Raw genomic sequence first — 17,749 nt, forward strand, 5'->3', positions numbered from 1 at the left:
ACTTCTTATTTTTAATTCGAATTAACCAATGATTTATCTATATAGTTTACCTATACCAATTTTAAAGAATCGACAAGAAATATTTAATAGCACAGCAAAACTTTAAAAATAAAAATATTGAATGTAATGTATACTTGGTGTTTCCGAAGGGTCACAACTTACTTTCCAAATGTTACAAAGCATATGATTAATGTTGTTAAAAAAATTGCTCAAAAACATATATATTATTATCCGTAAAAATTGATGGAAAAGTGACCCAAATGCAAAAATTACTTATTCTAAGTAATCTTAAAGAGCTGCATACTCTTTTCAAACTAAATTATATAGACCTCAAATGTGGTTTTTCTAAATTTGCATCTTTACGACCACAGTATTGCGGTTTAGCAGGAGCAAGTGGCTCACATTCAGTTTGTGCGTGCTCCTTACACGAAGATGTAAAAGTAACAACAGAAGGAGTAAATATAAAACCACTTACTACATGTACCATAGAGCCGACAAATGACTATAAAGATTGCCTATGACTATAAATTTGCATATTTAACGCACAAAATGTTTTTTAAAAACTTGTCATGGAAATGTGTTGAAATTATAAACATCAATCAACAACTTCTAGAGATATTTGATGACAAAATAGAAACTTTTACATGTAAACAATGGGTTCGTCAAGACAGAAGCACATTAAAAACTTTGACATCTCCAGTAGACGAATATTTGCAATTCTTATCGGATGGTTTAGTCACATTGGAATAGAAAAACAAGTTAGCAGAAAGTCAATGTATCGTTTTGTGTGATTTCTGTAATTATTATGCTTTTCTGATTCAATACTCTGTACAAAACATTCAGTGGTATAATGATTAGGCAGCAATTTATCAGTTTCCAATACGCTACCATGATGAAAATAAACAACTACATTTAAAATAACTATCGTACATTTATTTGAAATATATGCCATCAAATTATTATAAAAAATTATTTATTTTTTCGATGAATTGAGTTTACTATATAAAAATAAAAAAAATTGTTATTAATTTAACTCTGCATAAAGCGAACTTTGGTTTAGAAGCAGAATGTCGCTTTTTCCCAAGTTCACACGGCAAAGGACCATGTGACGAATACACAATCCAAATTAAATACCAAAGTAGTTATTTAACTGGGCTAAGGAATGATTGCTAAATGTTGTATGCTATGTTACTTTTCCACATTAAAAGATTACGAAACTGAAGAAAATAAGATTAAACACCGCTTCGAAGTAGCTAGCAGTGCTGTTTATATTTGAATTTACGAAGTATTCGAAGAATTCGAATAGTAAACGAAGTCTTCTAAGTTTAAGTGCAGTGAAAAACTTCGAAGACTTCGAAGATTTCGTAAGCAAAAGGTGAAGTGAGAACGCAAAATGCAAACAAACGTGCATCACACAAATTATTTGAGGAATGAAAGCAATTGCTTTGTTTTTACGGTTTTATGTTTTTTTTTTTTTGGTATTCTATGCAGAAAATTAAAAACATGTTTTTGTTTTGTTTTATTTTATTGCATAAAATTTATTTTATTATTAAATATGTATTATAATATACATTATTATTAAATATGTTATTATTAAATATTATTTATATTAAATAAAAAATTCACATTTTAAATAACTTGTTACGAATTTCATCAGAGTAGCAATGAAATGTTTAAATATTATTTAAACATTAAGTCAATTGATATTTTTATAAGAAGTTAGTTTGGAATTTGTTTTGTGTGAAGCTGTTTTTTTTATTAAATTGACTCCTAGTAAATACTAGTTCTTTGTAATACAACAAATACAATTACTATAGTTTCTCCAATTTTATAAGTTCGTTTCATTTTTTACAAAATCCTGAGATTCGAATAATCACGCAGGCGATTACGTAACATTTGGTGTCAGAAGTGGGATTTTGTAAAATGATGAAATTGGAAGAATTAACTGTGGTTCAACTGAAAGAGCAGTTGGAGAAAGTGGGACTTGGCACAGGTGGTGCGAAAGCAGAACTGCAGTTGAGACTTCGTGAGGCGTTGGAGGCTAATGGCATACAGGGTGAGATGAAAAAACTGCAACAAAGTAAAACGCCATAATTTTTTCATTTTTTTTAAATTTTATTGAATGAAAGCAAAAAATGTCGGAAATAACATCAAATTTGAGAATCGGTTTAGAATTGTTCGAATTGGCCACCTTTGGCACGAACTATGGCCTTCAAACGGCCAATGAAACCATCACACGCTGCCCGAAAGTGGCTCTGTGGTATTTTGTCCCATTCTCGGCGAAGCGCTTGCTTGAGATGATCGACACTTTGGTATTTTTTAGTGCCAACCTTGCTTTCCAAAATACCCCAGGCACAATAGTCCAACGGATTGGCATCCGGAGATTTTGGTGGCCATTGTGCGGTGGAAATGAAGCGAGGAACCTCATTTCTTAACCATTCTTGGGTGGCGCGTGCTGAGTGCGATAGTGCTGAGTCCTGTTGGAATGTTCAAGGTCTGCGGCCGAAATGTTTGCGTGCCCAGGGCTTCAGAACTCCCTCCAAAATATTTTCGCGATAGATTTGCGCATTGATTTTGACCCCACGGTCGATGAATACGAGCGGCGAGCGACCATCGGCTGTTATGGCGGCCCACACCATCACCATGGCCGGCTTTTGAGTTGTGGTGGCCAACAGAAGTTGCAAATTTTCAGCTGACCTCTCTGGCAAGTAAACACGATCATTTTGTTTGTTTACAAACTGCTGGATAACGAATGGTTTCTCATCGGAGAAAACCAAATTCGGCAGTTCACCACTTTCGGCCAAGCGAAGCAACTCTTTAGCTTTTTCGAGTCTAACTTTTTTTTGCGCATCAGTAAGAACTTGCACTTTTTGGAACTTCAATGGCTTTAGTCCAAGCTCATTTTTCAATATTTGCCGAATGGCATATTGCGATATGTACAGCTCACGAGCCATTTTTCGTCCACTGCGACGCGGATTTCGTTCGATTCGCTTCTTCACTTTTCGAACCATTTCTGCCGATGTTGCTGTTTTTTTTCGTCCACTTCCTTGACGTCGGGCTACGCTACCAGTACCATGGTAACGAGCGATGATACGAGACACAAAAGATTTATTCACTTTTAAATGCTGGAGGGCTCTAACGATAGCCACTTGTGGTTTTCCAGCCAAATGCAAAGCAATCACACTATCACGCTTGAATTCCATCACAAATAACTTTTTTTCTGAAAAATTCCCACCAAAATGCTTTTGTGCGCTTGTAAACAATATAATGAGCTGTCACTAGAATAAATCTGACAGCTGTGGGACGAGCGGTTTATAAATGACAGCAGTCTGAAGTTGGTTGCAGTTTTTTCATCTCACCTTGTATATGTAGAAGAACACGAGTTCCTCGATGAAGAACCTGACACGAATAGTGAAATGATTGCATTCATGAACTTAATGATGCAGAAGCTTGAGGAAAATTCAGAAGAACAGGCGCACGGTTTACGCAAGTTGGAACAACAATTTAGTGAAATCACGCAGACATTAGACCAAAATTTTGTCGAATTAAAGATGGAGTTACAACAAGTCCAAAAAGAGTGCTCGAGAAGAAAGGACCCGATTGATCAGAATGTCCAGGTCTCAAAAGGTGAAACGGTTCAATTGGAAAGCCATGCTGAGAGTAGGCAGGTAAGCGGGTCATCTTCAGCCATTCGTGAAACTGGTAGCGTTAAACTACAAGCACCGACGCACAGTGTGACAAAACACAAAATTAGGCGGTCATAATTCGATATTTTCGGAACCAGTAGAGATGTTGATATGAAATTTTTCTAAAATATAGTTTTTGAGTTAATCTTTCTTTTAAATCTAATTTGAGCCCAATCGGCCTACCGGAACTACCCGAAATTTTTGTCCAAACATGGGTATTTTACCGTGGTCCCAAGATTATTTAAAAACTATTATAGGTAGAAAGCTGAATTTTGGTGTCCGGAAAACTTACATTATTTTCTAGATTCCAAAATTTTTTTATGGTTTTCCGCCCACTGCCACACCCACCCCCCATACAAAATTTTCATATTAAATGATTTATTATCGTTAAAAACACTTTTTGCACTTATTGGACTACATATATACGTGACTTACATAGCAACACAACTTTATGCAAAAAATGGGTGTGATCCGCCCATTAGTTCCTAAGTTATTTGCAGTTTATGCAACTTTAGCGAAATTATGATTTCGTAAAAATTGAACCAACTTTAAACCCTTATAGCTTTTTTACTATTTATTCAAAAATGATCATTTTTAATTTTTTTTAAAGCTTACTATATTGTTATTCATTACGTGTAAAAAAAATTTCAATTTTAATTATCAATAAAATTTTATTAGCGAAATTGCACAAAAAGTCAGCATTTTTTTCATGGCCATTTTCACTTCTATCTGCGATAACCAAAAAATGTATCCGAGTTTTTTCATGAAATTTTTCCTACTAATAGCCAAATAGTTAAACTTTACAACAAAAAAAAAAATTGGCCTGCGCACTCTATGTTTTATACCTATTTCAGGCCTCAGAAACCAGCGAAAAATTACGAAAAATATGACCATCAATAAACCCCATTTATTTCAACAACAAATTCAATAAGTAATAACAAAAAGACATTTATAATTTAATAAATATTTAATTTAGAGGAAAGAGAAGAAAAGAAAGAAGGATGAAAGAGAAGACAAGAAAGAAGATAAGAGGAAGAAGATTAATTCAAATAATGAATAGGGGAAAAAGAAACAGAAGAAAGAGAAGAAAGAAAAGGAGGAAAGACTATTTCGGCTTAGGTAGTTATGATTTCATGTTCATCGGCTTTGGTATAGCTGAATCAGTTGAAATTAACATCTGCTATGTTATATATGTTGAGGGTATTCTATTTGAAGTGGATTTCACATGCGATGTTGTTATTCCATGTGAAGCAATTGGCACAAATGACATATTCCCGGCAAATATGCTACTTAAGGCAGATAACATGTTAGCTGTTGATATTCCATCCAATGCGGATGTTTTTGATAGCATGTTGGCTACAGATACTCAAATCGATGCTGGCAGTGCAGTTGATAAAGTTTTCAGGATTAATCAGGAAATCAATGTCTTGTTTCATGAGGATACCACAGATGACGTATTGGCTACGGATAGTAAATTTGATGCTGATGTCAGGGATGTCTTGTTCGTTTCGGATATAACAAATAATGAGGATTATACAACAGATATTGATATATCTGATGGTGCGGTTTTTGTTGATCAGTACATTCCTGATTGGCATACTCAATGCATTGACAAGTTTGTTGCGTCTAACGTAAGTAGCATTGATGATAGTGACAGCTGTTTGCAAATGGAGGTTTATCAGGGTGACTCAGACGACGCGGACTTAAAATTCGGAATAACGTCACTTTGCGGCAAGATGACATGTGACTACACTGGAAGTAAGCGGGACCAATTAGATGAAATTCATCGATTTATCAGAAGACCGCTCCTACTGACCATGAACTGAAATGCTAATGATGATGGTGACACTTAAAATCTCCACCCAATAGCTATAATAAGTAAGCAAATATTGAAAATCTTGAATGAGAACACACACCGTTCTCAATTTGTGTCTGATGAAGATGTTGTGATGTTTGTTTGGAATCCCCTGTCCTTGATGGAACGAAGATCTGTGATGGTGTTTATCGAATTCAACAGTCGGGGTATCATAGAGCTCGAATGAAAGTGGTGCATCTGGAACGGCTGGCACTTTACTGCAAAGATGTGGTAATTCCTGTTCGGGACGAACAGATTTAAGAGGAGGGCAATGTTACGAATTTTATCAGAGTAGCAATGAAATGTTTAAATATTATTTAAACATTACGTCAATTGATATTTTTTAAAAAAAGTTAGTTTTGGAAATTTGTTTGGTGTGAAGCTGTGTTTTTACTAAATTGACTCCTAATAAATACTAGTTCTTTGTAGTACAACAAATATAATAAGTATAGTTTCTCCAATTTTAAAAGTTCGTTTCATTTTTACAAAATCCTGAGATTCGAATAATCACGCAGGCGATTACGTAACAATATGTATTAATTACTAATATGAGTTAATTTAAACATTAATTAATTTTAGCATTTCAGTTGTTTGTTAAAAAAAAAATTATTTTTTCATATCAATATCCCCCCTTTTTTAAAAATTAGAGCCTCGCCAATTGGTGCGTTTTTTATATTTTCTTTTCTTTTAGTATGTTACAATTCTGTTGGTTATACATTTTTCAATTTTATTGTATGATTAACTATAATCATTTCTTAATTTTATTCGTATGAGAAATTGTGTATTCAAGAATGCGCTTAAATTTACGGTCAAGTATAAAATTTATAGTATTTATTTATATCGCATAATTACTTTAATTAAGATACTTCTATTGGTTTATTACTACAATAAAATTCTTGAGAATGTGGTGTAATCAATATATGTCTTTGCCATATTAGACTTAGGGAGAACAGTTTTAATGTAATAAATAAATTGTTTCTTATATATATTTTCGTATCTTTTATTTTATTTTATATATTTACTATATATATTACTTTATATATATTGAATATTTTATTTTATATACGAAGTCAAATATAGATACTTTCATATATGTAACAAAATGATAAGCTTATAAACTAATTTGTTTCAAATGTTTTTGTTTAAAATAAATTGAAAAGGATTAACTCATTTTATTGTATTTATTGCTTATCTAATTACTTTATTTAATTATTATTTATTTTATATATATCTTTTTTATTTTTTTGGTTTTTTTTTGCTTGTTATACAAAGTCATAAGTCATAGGTGGTCAGGTTAGTATGTAATTCAGTTTTTTTGTATGTTTGATAGGGAAAATGGAGACAGTTTTGAGGGTCGCAGAAAAGCCATCAGTAAATATAGGTTTAGTTAAAATGATTGTCTTTTAACATATTTTAATTTTATTTAATATATTATTATAGAATCATCTTATTGTTTACTCCGTATAGGAGTTTCAACAATTGTGCGGATTTCCGCTTTCCTTTATTATAATGCAATGAAGTGGCTGATACTAGATGTATGCCCTTTTCCTCTTTATTTTAATAAAGCTACTAAGGAGCCTCATTCTTCACATGTAAAATAATATAGAAATTTATTCATGACTTTTATTGTTATATTGCCGGTAATTGTTTCGGCTCGTTTAACACGTTGCCGGTAATTTCTTCGGCTGGGGCCTTGGGAATTTTTATCCCAAGGTAATACATTTTTTATTATTTATATTTTTTTCGGCTGGCGCCTTAGCATATTCTTTATCCCAAGATAGTGTAATAATAAGATTATATTTTATTTGGTTGTTAGATTTTTTGTATAAGTAAAACAACTTCCCGTATTGCTCGTCATGTTAAGACTGATTTTTATTTTCATATTTTCCTTAAATCTAACATAATTTCTTATGACTAATTTCCAATAGAATCTTATCTAATGATTCTATTGGTTAATACTTAAATTACTATCGTCTAATTGGTTAACCCAAATTAGACGTATATAATAGTTTACATTTGTCAGTTATATTCTATTTCACAGTGGCACACATCTGGTGACCAACTGTATTGTGGGTAAATCATATTGCATGCACAATTGCTTGCAATATGATCTGTGAAACACTTAACACAATTTCATGTGCTGAGCATGCCGCAATCTAAATTGTCAAATGCATATTGGAACAATTAAATATGCATACAAATATTTTGTCATAAAGAAATGACAAAATAGACGAGTCAAATTTCTGACCCATAAATTATATCATACTTGACAATTTAGGTTTTTCGGTCATGCTTGATATTTGAGTGTTTCGGTTTGATGTGACACATTAAATATCGCACACAACGTATTGTGTGTGGTCATGGTTAATATGCCACTACACCCTTACCCTTTAAGAAAAATTTTTATTTTTGATTGTTTAATAATCGAAAAGAAAAATTTTGAATATAAAGTTTAATTCATGACCATTTGTGATTTATTATTTTATTACTATGAGTTTTACAATTATTGTTTAATAAGTTTCATTATGGCATATGATATATTTACTTTATTTAATTAATTATCATTATATATATAGCATAATTAATTTATTTGAATCTTAACATATTCAATTATATTACTGAATTAGATAAGTATAGTTTTGTAATATATAAATTGTTATTATTAAACAAACAGATTAAATAAAATTCTAAAATATAAAGTATTTTACTTTAATTTACTTAATTGAGTTTAAATGTTAATATAAGGTTGTCTTTATTATTCTCTTGAGTAAATTTTTATTACTACTCCTTTTTATTATAAATTCATCTATTCTATTCATCTTCTTGTAAATAATTTTGTATTGTTCTTATGTAAGGTTTTTATTTCATTGTTTATATTAACCATTACATTACTGTTATCTATGCCTGTTATTGTATAAGGACCTGAGTATGGACTTGTACCTTTTCGTGTACCATGCGTCTTTACTAATACTTCATCACCTATTTTCAGTTTTGCTGGATAGCTGTCTTTTTTAGATATTTCTTTTCGTTTAGCTTTTGCTTCTATGCTATACTTTCTTGCTTTCTCTAGGGATAGCCTGAGTCGTGCTTTTAGTTCGTTAGCGTAATTATCTAAATTAAATCTACCTTGTGTATCATTTATCTTTTCGTTTGGTAAGGATGGTAACTTACCAAATACCAGCTCATGTGGTGTGTAACCTGTATCAGAGTGGGGGGCAGTATTGTACGCAAAAGTATAGTACGGTAACCAAACGTTCCAGTCGTTATCATCAGCAAAGTTAAGTAGGTATTCGTTTAGAACTCTATGGTTCCTTTCTACTGTACCTACCGTTTCATGGTGGTACGGAGTAGAGAAAATTTGTTTAATATTCATAATTTCTGTAACTTTAGTCAGCAATTCGTTTAAAAATTCTGTTCCTCTATCTGATTTTAAGATTTTAAAGGAGCCGAATTTTAGTACGAGTTGTTCTACTAAGGTTTTAGCTATTGTTTTGGCCTCTTTATTTACTATTGGATATGCAATTATGAATCGACTTAATTCACATTGCATAGTTAATATGTACCTGTATCCATTGGATGGCCTTAAAGGTCCAACAGTATCGATTTGTACTGTTTCAAAGTTGTATGAGGGGTTGTGGTTATTTGAAATTCTTCTCGACTGTGACGGATTTGTTTGTTTTGTTGGCATTTTTCGCAAGTGGTAATGTATTTATGAACCATCTGTTTCATTTTTTTCCATGTATATTTTTGTTTTAATTTTGTAAAAGTTTTGCGAACTCCTAGATGCCCGCTATGAGGATTGTCGTGATATTCCTCTATTAATCTGTATTTCTTCATGATGTCCGTAATGTTTTCTGGTTTCTTGTATAACAATATATTTAGTTTATATCGACTTTCATTTTTCTTCTCTCGTTGCAACTTATTAATCATTTCTTTAAATTTAGTTTTATCCATGGATTTAATTATTATATCATCATCGCTTAGCGCTAGCATTGTTATATTCAATTCTTCTAGTTTCGAAATTAGCTTCACCATGATCGAAATCGGCTTCGGAGGTATTTCGCATAATTCCACTGTGACTTTTTTTGTCATCATAACGTATGAATGCATCCTTATTCTTATTTACAATTTTAAACTGCAGTGTTCTCATACCTCGAATATCACTAATAGAAGTACAATCCCAACAATAGAGTTGATCAGGCTCAGTTGGTTTTGTCTCTTTTTGTGTATTCTTATTGGTAGTTTTATTGGCAGCGGTACCTGTGGTAGCTGCAGCGCGCTTTTTACTTCTAGTCGTTATACATATTTGCGATATTTCTTTAACATTACTTATTGTTTCTTCATCTTCGTCTGGATTTTTCAATTTCCGACTGGACATCTTGTCTTCATTAGTAGGTATCAAATTTTTTAAAATATTACTGTCTATTTTTATTCTAGACAGGGCATCAGCGTTAGTATTAATTTTTCCTTTTTTGTAGATTATTTCAAAATCATAATCTGATAAATCGATTCGAATCCTCGTCATTTTTGACGAAGGATTCTTGTGCACGAATAATGAAATCAAGGGTCTGTGGTCAGTTACAACACAAAAATGTTTGCCATATATGTATGGTCTGAAGTAGTTTATTGCCCAATGTATCGCAAGTAGTTCCTTTTCAATAACTGGCTTGTTTAAGTCGTGTTTTTGTAAGGCTTTGCTTGCGTAGCAAATTGGCAAATCTGAACCAACATTACCTTGAGAAAGTACCGCACCAAGTGCATAGTCAGAGGCATCCGTTGTTATTATGAATGGTTTATCGAAGTCTGGATACTTCAATACAGGAGGACTCATTAGGGTTGATTTAAGACGTTCGAATGCTATTTCACATTCAGTATTCCATACGAATTTTTGATTCTTTTTTAATAACAAATTTAAAGGTTTTGATATTGATGCAAAATCTTTGATAAAACGTCTGTAGTAATTACAGAAAGCAATGCATCTCCTAACTTCATCTACATTCGTAGGTTTAGGATAATTTTGAATGACTTTATATTTGGCTGGGTCTGTTTTGACGCCATGTTCAGTGATTAGGTGTCCTAGATATGTAACTTCGTGTTTTAGGAAGTTGCATTTTTCAGGATTTAATTTTAAATTGCAATCACTTAATCTCTTGAAGACTTTTTCTAGATTGATATTGTGGTGTTTTAGGCTGTTGCCAAAAACAATGATATCATCGACATATAGAAATGCTTCGTTTTCAAGGCCTGTTAACGCTAAGGTTAGCATTCGTTGAAAACTGTTTGAACTTATTTTTAGACCGAAAGGTAGTCTTCTAAATTCATAATGACCATTGATGGTCGAAAATGCAGTTTTTTGTCGTGATGAGTTATCAATGGGAATTTGGTGAAATGAACTAGTCATATCCAAAGTTGAAAAATATCTTGCTTTACCAAGCAAGTCTAGTATGTCTTCAAGGCGTGTTAGAGGAAATTTGTCATTTATTATTTTGTTGTTGAGTTTTCTGTAATCGATTACGAGTCTCCATTTCTTCTCATCATCTAATGATTTCTTGGGTACGAGTAGGATTGGTGAATTGTATGGGCTTTTAGAGGGTTGTATTATGTCATCGTCAAGTAATTTTTGGACTTGCGATTTAACAACATCATTATGACTATGTGGTAGTCTATAATTTTTGATGTATGTTGGCACATTATCTGAAGTTGAAATATGTTCCGTGTAGAAATTGTTGCAGGATATTTGTTCTCCTTCCATCAAGAATATATGTTGAAATTTAGTTACCAGTGAGGTAAGTTCCTTATCGTCACATTTGTTATGTTGCGTTCCTATTTGTAATTTATTTAAAAGTTTTTGTGAACGTGATTCATTATATTTGTTACAAGGGTCTTTATTAACTTTATAATACTCGTTCAAAGGACGGGTTTTAAAATTTAGTGTATTTAGAGTAACACTGTGTTCATTCGTGTTCAAAACTCGAATATGGCAGTTTCCTCTTGCTGGTAGCATTGTATTTGCAATGAAAACACCTTTGTCAATTTCTTGAGAAATCAACAATTTATCATCATCGAAATACATGTCTATAGGTAATATATGTTCTGTTCTTGCTTGTAGAACAATTGGTTTATGTGATATGGGCATAGTTATCTGTTGTTCATTGTGGGTAACTGTTAACGAAAAAGTGTAATAATCAATATTACATTTAAAGATGGTTAGGAAATCTCTACCGATGATGCCATCTACTTCAATTGGAAAATCCTCTTCCACCACCGAAAATTCATGCTTTAAATTTATATTTTCAAACATCATATGAAGAGTCGTGATGCCTATGGAATTTATATAGTTGTTTGTGATACCAGATAATGTACATGTTTTATTCGAATTATAATTTAGATTAAACTTGTTTTTGATTAGTGACACATCTGCTCCTGTGTCGATTAATAATTTTATATAGTTGTTAGTGTCTTGGCAATGAACTTTTATATAGTTCGATGCATGTGGGTTGAATGAGTAGATATATTTTTTTATTTTACCAGAGGTGAATTCTACTGGTTTCCCTCTGGTGTGTTGCAGTTTTCCTGTGCTGCTGTTAAACGAATGTTCCTTCCGTTTCCGTTTCTGTTGTTGTTTCTACTGTTGATTTGTCTCCAGTTGTTATTGTTGTTACTTCGATTTATTTGGACATTCCTGTTGTTACTGTTAAGAGAATTATTTTGATTCCTATTTGAGTTGTTGTTATTTTGATTGTTGTGGTTTCTTCGACCACTATTATTATATGTATTTCTATTGTTATATCGGTTGTTTCCGTTATGGTACCGGTTATTTCGATTGTTATTATTATTATTATAATTGTTATAATTATTGGACCAGTTGCCACTAAGTCTATTGCCACTAAGTCTATTGCCATTTGGTCTATTGCCATTTGGCGTGTTACCACGGTAGTATAGCATTCTTTGGTTCTGTTCAGTGAAAAGTAAACTTTCAGCGATTTCTCTCGCTTCCTGGAAAGTTTCGGGCTGTGACATCTGTACAGCTTGCGAATATGTTGCATTGAGGCCTTTTTTGTATGCCAGTAATGCATTCTCTTCGTTAGTTGCTAGCATCCCTTCAGCTTGTGGTGAGGTTGCGCTATAATTTCTCTTTAATAGAGACGCTGTATTCAGGTCTGACAATAGTTTGGCCATTTTATCACTATATTCCGTGATCGACTGGTTGTGGCCTTGCCTAATTTCACTTATTTTTTGTAAGAGAATTGGAACTGTGTCTTTCGGTATGTATATTGACTTGAGTTTCTCTACCAATGTTTCCATTGAAGTTGGAAAACCTACTGGCGAAAATTTATCTTCACATTGTGGTTGAGTTTGCAATCTACGATGTGCTCTAAGAACTCCTGTTTGTCTTCGTCTCTAATCTTCTTGCTATACAAATTCAATCGTCACAAGAAAAAAAAAACTTCTTTTAAAGCTAAAAATTCCTCAAAATTTTTGGTCACATATGTTGCTTCTATAAGCCTTTTAAGGTCATCTAACCTATTTAGTTTAATGGCTATCGTGGGCTTAGTATATCCTCTGATACTAGCCTTTTTGGCGTTTTTAAGAATATTCTGAACTTCCCCTATATATGTAGCAAAGTTTTCCATAAATCAAAATCAGTAACGAGATCGGACAAGGCAAAATTCAACACAAATCAAATTCTTATACATTTTTTTTTGTATATTTTGTTTGAGAAAAAAAAATTTTTATATAATAATAATGGATATTTTATCGTAATTAATTGTTATGATTGTTTTTATTTCTTTCTTAGATATAATTCATTATCTTTTTGTAAATTTTTTGAATGTATAATATTATAGTTATGTAATAATTACGTAAATGTAACAATGAGAAAAAAAATATATATAATAATATTATAATTTGTCTAAATATAATGATATGCTAATTTTTAAACGTTATTGGAATTTAATGCCGTGTGTACACGTTTATGTACATATTTTTTTATGTACTTATTTATCTTATATGCAACGAATAAAATAATAAATACTATCAATAATGTTATAATTACTACCTCTATATTTCCGGTGCTTGTAGCTGCATTGTTTTGTAGATTATTGTTGGTCACCTCTGTTGAGTCGTTGATGAAGAAATTTGCTGTATTCTTAACTGGAAAGTTTTCTCCTTGAATTTTTGTTCACTTGTTGCTTAATTGACAGCGATTATTTTTATCATCTTATATGATGAAAAGTGTATATGATGATATGGTTAGAGCTTTGAGAAAAAAAAAAATTTTGAAATTTTGAAATTTTCTTATGCTCGAGAACACTCTCACATTTTTTTTTTCTCTTTTTTTTTTTTTTAATTAATTTTATAAGATATCTTTAACTTCATTACACAAATGTTTTGTTTATATTACTCAGATGATATCAAATATGAATATAGTGTCGCAGTAGTATCATTACGTTCTACTATATTATACTACATTAAAATATTTCACTGACGTCACATTCATAACGCGTGTTTAATTGGTATTCATTTATTCTTGTTTGTATGTTTCACAATTTCTTTGAACATTATTTATTTTCATTCACATTATTTAATTATTTAATGTTTAATTGGTATTCGTTTATTCTTGTTTGTATGTTTCACAATTTCTTTGAACATTATTTATTTTCATTCACATTATTTACTATTATTTAATTAATTTAATTAAAAGTTTAAAGTTTATTTTATTTTTAACAGTTTTTACACTTTTTATAGTTTAGGTCCTTTGCCAGTTTGGCAGGATCGCCATGTAATAATAAGATTATATTTTATTTGGTCGTTAGATTTTTTGTATAAGTAAAACAACTTCCCGTATTGCTCGTCATGTTAAGACTGCTTTTTATTTTCATATTTTCCTTAAATCTAACATAATTTCTTATGACTAATTTCCAATAGAATCTTATCTAATGATTCTATTGGTTAATACTTAAATTACTATCGTCTAATTGGTTAACCCAAATTAGACGTATATAATAGTTTACATTTGTCAGTTATATTCTATTTCACAGTGGCACACATCTGGTGACCAACTGTATTGTGGGTAAATCATATTGCATGCACAATTGCTTGCAATATGATCTGTGAAACACTTAACACAATTTCATGTGCTGAGCATGCCGCAATCTAAATTGTCAAATGCATATTGGAACAATTAAATATGCATACAAATATTTTGTCATAAAGAAATGACAAAATAGACGAGTCAAATTTCTGACCCATAAATTATATCATACTTGACAATTTAGGTTTTTCGGTCATGCTTGATATTTGAGTGTTTCGGTTTGATGTGACACATTAAATATCGCACACAACGTATTGTGTGTGGTCATGGTTAATATGCCACTACAATAGATACCTTTATATTTATATATATATTTCTTTTATATATTTGTTTTTTATATTGATATTTTTCTTTTATTTTTATTTATTTTTACTTTTTGTCGGTATTACCATCGGCTGGCTTTCTAGGAATCTTTTATTTATTTTATTTATTTATTTATTTTATTTATTTATTTATTTAATTTATTTAATTTTGTATTTTTCTTTAACTTTATTTTTTTCCGGTATTGTCTTCGGCTGGCTTTCCAGGCTTGTTTTGTTCCGGAATATTGTTTAATTTATTTAATTTGAGTCGTTGGGGAAAGTCGGTAAATGTCGGTCGTCGTTTTTTTATTTTTCTGTGTATTCTTTCTTTTATTCTACATATTGTTGTGATTCTCATGGAAAACGTGACTGCGCCAAATGCTGTAACCTTTACTTCAAATTCTGGACTAAATGTTAACTTTTGTTTAACTTCAGTTGCATCTTTTTTACAATTTTTAAAACATAAATGTTTGTAGCTATTTTATAATGTCCTTAGCTATTATACAAACACTTCGCACTTGAGTTTAGTTTCACTATTTTCTTTTATTTAAATTATTTATTTTCTTTTAATTGTTACAAATATATTTTTGTTTTTTTTATTTTTAGACACAGCGTAGTATTTCAGTTTATTCGTCAGCGCTACTACGCTTGATCATTTTTTGTTTGTCTAAATGCACATTATATTTTTTTAAGCACTACTTCGCTTAACCACTTTTTATTTCTAACTCACAACTTTAACTCCTAACTCTAACTCCTCTTTTGTGGTTTTAAATCTATCTTATATACCTAAACTTGATGCATAAATCCAATATATGACCTTCAAATTACCCTAGTTACCTAATTGGGTTTTTCCATAGTTTCATAATTTACTTTGCTAAATTTGCAAAGTTTTTATTATTAATAAGAATGCTCTACATATTTTTGCAATTCTTCCGTATTTACAATTTCAAAGTCACTTACATCGTGACACCAATTATTAACCAAATACCAAAACTCAGCATTTCTTATCGTCGAACTGACGGTCTGATGCTTTGGTTCTAGTCAACAACTGCCCAGATGCAAATAACCTTGCCTATTTGTAGGGAAAATGTACGATCACCTTAGATCGTACACACCACCATACAGAAAAACTGCCAAAACCCGTGAAATTAAATAAAATAAATATTTAACTCACAACATTCCTTCCCCCTATGAAGAACATTGTGGCACACAATGTTACATATCTAACGGTCTATATTAAACTTGCATCGAATTTAGGTTTACATTTTAAATTTTTCATTTAAATTTTAATTTTTTCATAAAATTATTCTTATATGTATTATATTAAAAAAAAAAAAAAATAACAATTTGTATACGTCAAAAATATTTCCAGACATGTTTACTCTTCATAAACTACTTATTAGTTAAAAATTTATTCTTATAAAAATATTTTAAGAAATGTGTACTCTTGAAATTTGTAAATTTCTTTATTTTTGTGTTCTGTAATTTATTATGATTTTCATTATAAATTACTTATTAGTCAAAAAATTTATTCTTATTGAAATATTTTAAGAAATGTTTAGTCTTGATAATTGAAATTTGTAAATTTCTTTATTATTGTGCTCTGTTGTTTATTATGATTGTTATTATAAACTACTTATTAGTCAAAAATTTATTTAGATTATAATAAATAATGAAAATATTGAGTCAAACAAAAAATATTTATTTCAGTTTTCTAGTTTCATTTGTTTTTTGACTTTTCCCCCTGGAAAAACAGGAACCTTCATCTCATAATTGTAAACCTACAACTCCTAAAAATTAAAACTAAAGACTAAATTTAAAAAAAAAACTTGTTAATAGTTATAATTTTGTCTATTTTTTATGTAATTTAAGTAAATTATTGTGGAATATTCTTTCCCTTCCTGAAATTATAACCTTAGCATTTACTGGACTAGTAATTTCTGTTACTGGGAAAGGTCCCACCCAAATAGGTGAAAACTTATTTCTTCTACTTGTATTCTTCAACCATACCCTATCTCCTACTTTAAACATTCTATTTTTAGAATTCTTATCATAGTTGACCTTTGCTTTAAGTTTTGCCAACTCCTGATTTTTTCGAACCACGTCGTATGAGCGTTGAATTTGATATTTCAGAATTTTTGAAAAATCGTCGTGGTTGTATAGTGGTGTTGGTCTTTTTAATGTTATAGGAATCTCGAATTCGAACCCAAATAGTGTTTTTGATGGTGTCTGCTTTGTTGCAGAATGCACAGTGTTATTATGAACATGCATCGCATGATGCAGCCACTCATCCCAGTTGGATCCATCCAATTTAACGAAACTTCTTAAAAATTCCGCTAAAGGACGATGACTTCTTTCCAAAGAGCCATTTGCCTGTGGATGATATGGAGTAGTTTGTATCTTTTTAACACCAAGAATTTTGCAGATTTCTTTGAATAATTTTGATGTGAAGTTGGTCCCATTGTCTGTTACGAGAACTTTTGGTATATTGAATTTTGAAATTAGCTTCCCCATCCTGTAATGCTGTACAAACCAAATACTTAGAAAAATCATCCTGAAATGTTAAAATTAGTTTATTCGCATTCTCTGTAGTAGGTAGTGGGCCTACAATATCCATAAATACTTTGTCGAATGGTCTTTGAGGGGTATCCGTCAAAACCATTGGCATTTTCTCTACCCTAGAACTCTTGTTTTTCTGGCATTGTTGACATGTTCCGACGTAGTCTTTTATCTGTCTTTGCATGCCTGCCCATTTAAACTGTTTTCGTATTCGGAAATACGTTTTAACAGTTCCTTGATGTCCTCCGATAGG

General features: G+C 31.2%; 1 protein-coding gene across 1 annotated transcript in view; it reads right to left on the bottom strand.

Moving 5' to 3' along the window:
* The window catches only part of LOC119669360 (serine/threonine-protein kinase ATM), a gene marked incomplete at its 5' end in the record, with an annotated part of 132,358 nt that overhangs the window by 17,696 nt on the left and 96,913 nt on the right, over positions 1–17,749 (bottom strand).

This window comes from Teleopsis dalmanni, chromosome 1 (assembly GCF_002237135.1).
Source record: "Teleopsis dalmanni isolate 2A chromosome 1, ASM223713v2, whole genome shotgun sequence".
Lineage (NCBI taxonomy): Eukaryota > Metazoa > Arthropoda > Insecta > Diptera > Diopsidae > Teleopsis > Teleopsis dalmanni.